General features: G+C 34.5%; 1 long non-coding RNA gene across 1 annotated transcript; it reads right to left on the bottom strand.

The window, feature by feature from the left end:
* Nucleotides 1-244: 244 nt before the first annotated feature.
* On the bottom strand, nucleotides 245-3,347 carry LOC140178166 (uncharacterized). Its single transcript, XR_011870410.1, has 2 exons — nucleotides 3,234-3,347; nucleotides 245-460 (listed from the first exon to the last, which is right to left on the bottom strand). It is a non-coding gene; the product is annotated as an uncharacterized lncRNA (long non-coding RNA).
* Nucleotides 3,348-7,896: the final 4,549 nt, after the last annotated feature.

The raw sequence follows: 7,896 nt of genomic DNA, 5'->3' as shown, positions 1-7,896 counted from the left end.
GTTTACGAGCATGAACAGGGACAAGGAACCTCTGTTAGACTTTGATCCTAAACCCGAAAGGTGTAACATCCCTTCCAGCAAAATACCTTGCTTAAGTCAGGGTATTTCTACTAGAAAGAACATTACGTAACCTTTTCTAGTATTAACTACTTAATTATCGAGCCTTTTTATCGAGTTTGCGTTTCAGTTTTAAGGAAATGCCAGAAAATTTTTGTTTTTATTCAGTAAAGTCATGTTTCAAATATTTCCAACAAATAATAATCACATAAATATTATTAATAATAACTCTTAATACAAAAGAAACCAAATAAAACTCAAATACAATATACTAAACCTACCCCTCTATGTAAAATAAAATTTCAAGGGACAACAGCGAGGGGACTCTATGAAAGCAATTAAAACCATAAAGAAGGCCTACTAATCGCTTGCAGCTTCATAATGCATCTTCAAACCTGTGTCACTGAAAGGGTGGAAAATTTGGGGGTAAGAACCAAACCACATTTTCTCAGTAGAGGTCGAGAATGCCATGAAAGTAAAGAATAAAACGCAAATAGTTAATTTCATTCAGAGACATCTAAAAGAAAATTAACCTTCTTTAAAAGCATTAGTTAATTATTCAAAATCCTAGACCTATATTTTCTTTATAAAGGTCTTAAAAGTTTTCCTAGATTTTATGAATGACCAACCTTTTCCAAGCATAGGTTCATTAAGTCTATGCTGAAGCAGTTTGATTTTTCATACTTTACTAGACCACAAACGTACCAGTCACGGCCTCAGGCCCAAACAACTCAATCAACATCCAATCACCACAATCCAAACAATCAGTTACAAACACAGGTAATGAGGTTCAAACACAACCAAGAGCAATTACATCAAGTATAGCAATTAGCAATTAAACAGAATTATTCACTTAGGCAAACCAATTACAATATACACACCCAAACAATGTCACATAGATGCATATGATGAATGTCTAGTCCTAGTGCATGCCATGAGCTCATGTGTCGGTTAGCACCTGCATTCCCGACATTTATCTGGTCACGAGTTCACGATTTCCCGAATACGATTTTCCATTTAAATAAATGCGCATATAATTATTAGCAGCTCTATTGAGACACCCTCTGCTTTCTACTCGCAGAAAATATACTCTTGGAAACAGAAAATTGCTGTAGGTATCCTAGTTTCCCTACAGAAGCTCTTGGGTTGCTTTAAGCAACAGATAAATAAATATTATCTCTTGGGTTGCATTAAGCAACAAATAAGCAAACAGTATCTCTTGGGTTGCCTCAAGCAACAAATAAACATCTCTTGGGTTGCTTCAAGCAATAAACAAATAAACAAATATCTCTTGGGTTGCCTAAAGCAACAGATAATCATACAATAAGTACTTTACTCTTTCCTTTTTCTTTCATAATTGTAAATACGCAAGCGGGACTAGACCCACGCCCTTGCCAACAACCTCATAAACCAAATAATATTTTCTTAAAAGAATCAATGAAGTTATCATCAAGTCTTAAATTTATTTTAATTAAATTCTTATACTTTTATAAAAATTTGGACATAATTTCCTCTAAAAATAGGACTTAGCCACCCTTTCGGGTCCTTCTTTCTCAACATTTCACCAACCTCTTATCAGCAATTGCCACAAAAATATATTCTCAAAAACATTTGATAATATTATAGAAAATCTATTTTCTTAAATTTCATATCCAAGTAATCACCAAAACAACATTGGCAATCTAATTTCAATTTTATTTTTAAAATATCAAACGAATTCGGAATTATGCAAACCTTATATCCATGTGACTGTCTTAGATTAAGCTTTCTATTAAACCAAAAATCATAATTTTTCTCTGATTCTAGCTTCGGAAATATAAGCAAAACCATGACTGCTCTGTAGTGCCTTAAAACCAGAAGACAACAGCAACGTACAACATTCGAAATTTCATATAAAATCCAAATTAAATCCAACCACATTCAAAATTAATGTGGTTAAACATAACTTATCCAAATTTCTTTCTAAATTGGTTCCAGGGTCATACCATTTTTAATGAAGAAGTAACGTAGCTTGGAAGTTAGGTAATTCTCTGCAGAATTCTATTTTACAAATCATTGAACACAACCTCTTCCAAGTCCCATAACTCACTTATTAAAACATAGAAAATCCTAAAATTTAAATCACATATAATAAACATACTTAATTTTCACCTCCAATTAGTTGCATCTCAATATCTATCGAGGATCAAAAGTTATAAACTCTCAAAGTTACTAATTTAAGAAAACAAAATCTAGCTTTTTGTGCATAATGCATCATCTTTCAAAAATTCATATCTTTAAAACTAAAAGTCCAATTGTTCTGAAATTTTACGGCATTAAAATAATAAGAATAAAGTTTTATTTAAAATTAGTTTTGCTTCAAAATTCAATTCAGAACATTCACAGCACAGCCAACAAGTTAGTGCTGTTCCAAAAATTCTGCAGTAAAAAATCAGATCCCACAACCATTACTCAAAAATTCACTATAAATCTTATATTTAATGAAAAGATCTCAAACTCTCCAATTCAGTCCCAATTATTCCCAAGTTTAATCAGGACTTGGTTCAACACAATTCCAATCATCACAGAATTAGTTACAGTCTTTCAAAGTTACTATTTTCACTTAAAGGTAATGCAAAAAATCAGATTTTATGGCTTAACTTTGAAAACTCATAACTAAATCTTCAGTTAATACGAAACCTTCAAATTTAAATCCTAACAACTACACTTGTCAAAGTTTACTCAGATTTTAATCTCATACAATTTCGATCGCTAGTAAATTACTAGGCCGTCCTCAAAGTAACCATTCTATTTTGAAAACCAGATTCTTAATAATAGTTTAGTCTTTTAGGCCCTAATTCTTCAACAATTCTCAATCCAGTATCAAATATATCAAATGATTATCTTAGCTTCAACCATTTATACATAATCAGTCAAAACCACAATCCTCTACTAATCTCAAGTCACTTTCGTAGCCATAGCAATATAACAAACAACCATTTCAACAACCCTCAATCAATAATTCAATCATCTACCATACATAATTACAATCAATTCAATCACAGCGCCAAGCACAATCGCAATCACAATCCATCATTCATATAATCAATTAATTACTCACAGCTATTAATACTATTTGCAGTTATTCAGTAAACCTTGTTGACATTCCTAAATTAAAATTATTTTAAACCCCCTACCTCGATGTCGCAATCGCATACTTTAACGTAACAGCTCTCTTTTCTTTTAGTTTCAGGGCAGCAGCGGTAACTCTCACGCAACCGGAACAGCAACAATATTAGCCTTCGCAGCACTGACCATGGTTGCAGTAAAATAGAGGATTCAAATTGGATAAGAATCACAAGCAATTTCAGCTCTAGGAATTCAAGACAGAGCAAGAACTAAAATAGAATTAAAACCAAAACATAGCAACCACAGCAGTGACAAAACAAAACGTGTAAATGGATCAACCCTAAGGAGAAGATAAGACCAGTACCCAGATAACAAAATCAAAACCAGTAATGGCTTCAACCGTCCCATGGCAGCACCAGCTTCAATACTCGACCTAATTGTGGCAGGAAATAGGAGCCAAAAAGGGGCTGAGCAACAAAAATATAGGCAACCATGATTAAAACAAGCACATGGAAGAGAAACAAAGTATAATCAGAGTAAGGGTAAGAGTGTTACGGTTTCAAAAATGGGGAAATTAGGATCAGAACAAGGAGAAGGATCCTAGCTTAATTGAGAGTTGGTGGCGGCAGCTTACTTTCTCCGATGACAAGCTCCATCCACTGCAGCTCCAAAAATCAAAAGGACAGGGATTAGAAGCAGGAACCACCGTTCTTGTAGCAGCTCCAAATCAACAGCAACCGTATTACCCTCCCCGTCAGTCTCTCTTCTCCGTTATTCTTCCTCTTCTTCTCTGTCCTAACCGACGTTGACAGTGGTGAGGGGAGCTTCAGCAGCGGCGGCTAGAAGTGCGACAGCCTCCCTCCCTCTTCTACTCGATAGCAACAGCAGCGACGGTGGCAGTGACACCCATCGGCGCTGCTCCCCCCTTCCCCTCTTCCCCTGTTTCTCAGTCTCTCGTCTCCCCCTTTTCTCCCTCTATGCGTTATACTATTTGAAAATATGCGGTGAATTGTTGAGTGTAAATGAATGGTAAGGAATGAAAGAACGTGGATCACTTGGGGAAAGGGTTAGTGGCAGTGTGTGTATGCGTTTGTGATTGGTTAGGGATTATACCTATTAGATAATAACGGTACGTATTAAAATAAGAAACATAAGACTAGGAAAAATATATACAAGTAACATAAATTTTATAAAATATTTGAGATAGAATAACAATTTAAGATTCGAATATAATACTATAAAGATTACTTTTAAAACGCATAAGATTTTATCTATCAATCTATTAACGAGCTCAAATAATTATTTCTAATTTAAATTATAAAATAAGCATACTAATCACATTTTATAAAATACGGTTTAAATCCAAAAATATCAATTATTTAGATTATACGACATAATTTTTTTCATTAGTTTCCTATTACCAAAACATTAATTCCAATTTATATAAAATAACTCTAATTATAGTAAAGATTATACATAAACATTAATTAACTTAAACCCAAAGTATTTATAAAAATCAATTTAATCATTTTCTAATAAATTAATCTCTAAGAGCTCAAACTAATAAAATAAATCATAATTTATTCATAATAGAAATTTTTTAAATTTAATTATATAACACTTCCAGTACTGAATTCTAATTTGAAATTAGATAAAATAACCAAATATAAAAATTTACACAAAAATATTAATTAACTTAACTCCGAATATTAATAAAACTAATTTAATTACTCTCAATTGAATAATTTATAAAATAAGATATCAAATCAATAAAATAAATGGTAACCTTTCGAATAAAAGTTACTTAAATTAAATTATACAATTCTTTCTTATTTTTCAATTACTAAAATTATAAAAAATATTATGTTATAATAAGGTTACTTAAAAATATTAATTGATTCAAAATAAAACTATCTCCGAATCTATTTAATTATTCCTAATGAAATAATTCCTAAAATTACAAAATTTAAACTTAACAAGATAAAATCACAATTTATTTATATTTAGATTTTAAAAAATGCGGGATGTTACAAAAGGACTTTTAGGTGGCATTTACAACAAGCAAGACTTTACAAAGCTGTAGAGTCCAACATGGACCATAATAATGTTGTTAATTCCAATGTGGCAAATCCAGTTGGGAATGAACAACCCAGAAGAGTGCTTGGCTCTTACACTGCTCCTACTGTAGATTTTTATGGAAAAAGCATTGTGGTGCCTCCTATGGCTGCAAACAACTTTGAGTTGAAGCCTCAACTTGTCACTCTTGTGCAACAAAGTTGCTAGTATCATGGACTTCCTCAGGAAGACCCGAATTAATTTATTTCTGATTTTCTGCAGATTTGTGATACTGTGAAGACCAATGGAGTAAATCTTGAGGTATACAGACTCATGCTCTTTCTGTTTACTGTGAAGGATAGAGCAAAACTATGGTTAGATTCTCAATCCAAGGAGAGTCTGGATACTTGAGACAAGGTTGTCACTAGATTTCTGACTAAATTTTTTCCACCTCAAAAGCTTACTAAGCTAAGGGTGGAGGTTCAAACTTTCAGACAGAGAGAGGGTGAGACCCTTTATGAAGCTTGGGAGAGATTCAAGCTACTTACTAGGCAATACCCTCCAGACATGTTTTCTAGATGGACTCAGCTGGATATCTTTTATGAGGGCTTATGTGAAATATCCAAGATGCGCTTGGATAATTCTGCAAGTGGTTCTTTGCACATGAAGAAGACACCAGAGGAGACTATTGAGCTTATTGAGTTGGTTGCTAACAACAATACTTATATTCCTCCAATAGGAATCCTTTACACTCTGAGACCTCTTAGAAGAGACGTGTTTTGGAAGTGGAAGCTGTTGATGCTCTTCTTGCTCAGAACAAGCTTTTGTCTCAGCAAATAAATCTGATTACTCAACAGTTGAGTGGAATGCAAGTTTCAGCTGTCAACACTCAGAATGTACCCATAGAAGCCTCTTATGACATGACAGGTAATTTTATGCAAAATTAAAATTATGATTATACTCAATTTTCTTTTGAACAGGTCAATTATATAGGGAGTGCTCCTAGAAATCCCAATAATGATCCCTATTCTAAGACCTACAATCAAGGGTGGAGAAATCACCCAAATTTTGGGTGGAAAGACCAACCTCAGAGATCTCATAATTTCAACAATAATTCTCAGGGCGGCTTCCAATAGAATAATCAAAATAACTGCCAATTTCAGTCTCATCCACAACAACCACCTCAGCAGACAAATTTTCAACCCCAACAATATTCTAATTGGAAGATGATGAGGAGTTTTATGCAGGAAACCAGGGCGTCCATTCGAAACTTGGAGGTGCAAATAGGCCAATTGAGCAAGCAAATGCATAAGAAATCTTCAAACACATTTCCTGGTGATACAGTGGTGAACCCAAGAGAAGATTGCAAGGCTATACAATTGAGGAGTGGTAAAGTAGCTGGTTCTGAGACCAAGGTCAATGAGGAGCTAGTTGAAAAAGAAGCTCCAAAGGAGAAGAAGGAAGAAGTAGAGCACACCCCTCCAAAGCGTGCAGACAACCCATTCTCGGATTCTCTTGACACATATCCTACATTACCAAAGGCTGTTGAATACAAGCCAAAAATGCCTTATCCTCAGAGGCATCAGAAGGCTTCCAAAGACAAGCAATTTTCTAAATTTTTGGAAGTCTTCAAGAAGCTGTAGATCAACATTCCTTTTGCAGAGGCTCTTGAGCAAATGCCTCTTTATGCTAAATCTATGAAAGAATTGTTAACTAACAAGAGGAATTGGAAGGAATAAGAAACCGTGGTGTTAACTAAGGAATACAGTGCTATTATTCAACATAACCATCCTGAGAAAATACAAGACCCAAGGAGCTTTGTGATTCTTTGCACCATTGGAGATGTCACCATTCAGAGAGCTTTATGTAATCTTGGAGCTAGCATCAACCTCATGCCACTTTCAATGATGAAAAAACTTCATATTGAGGAGGTAAAACCCACCCGTATTTCTCTTCAACTTGCTGATCTATCTATTAAATTACCTATAGGTGTTGTTGAGGATTTACTTGTGAAAGTAGGACCATTTATTTTTCCTGCTGATTTTGTTATTTTAGACATGGAAGAGGATGTAAAATCCTCTATTATTCTTGGTAGACCCTTTTTAGCTATAGGTAGAGCTTTAATTGACGTGCAAAAGGGTGAATTAACCTTGAGGGTCAATGAAGAACAGGTGGTCCTTAATGTTTTTGAAGCTCTCAAGCATCCTAATGATTCTGAAGGGTGTATGAGAATTGATGTTATTGAACTACTTGTTCAAGAGATACTGGAAGCTGAGGTACTTGATGACATTCTGGATCTTATTTCTGAGTATGAATTGGTTGAAGTTGATGATTCACCACCCCAAAAGGCTATGATTCACACGCCTAAAAAGGAGTAGGAAGCCCCCAAGCTTGAGCTCAAACCCTTGCCCCCTTCTCTGGAATATGTATTCTTGGGTGAAAATAATTCATATCCAGTGATTATTAGCTCTTCCCTAAGCCTGAAGAGGAAGAGGCGCTTATTCTAGTGCTCAAGAGCCATAAAACAGCTCTTGGGTGGACCATTAGTGATTTAAAAGCGATTAGTCCAACCAAGTGTATGCACAAGATCCTTCTTGAAGATGATGCTAAACCAGTTGTGCAACCACAAAGGAGACTCAATCCAACTATGAAAGAGGTGGTCCAAAAAGAGATAAT

Source organism: Arachis hypogaea, chromosome 13 (genome assembly GCF_003086295.3).
Source record: "Arachis hypogaea cultivar Tifrunner chromosome 13, arahy.Tifrunner.gnm2.J5K5, whole genome shotgun sequence".
Taxonomy (NCBI): domain Eukaryota; kingdom Viridiplantae; phylum Streptophyta; class Magnoliopsida; order Fabales; family Fabaceae; genus Arachis; species Arachis hypogaea.
Note: the sequence above shows the minus strand (reverse complement) of the source record. Positions and strands in the feature narration are given on the sequence as shown.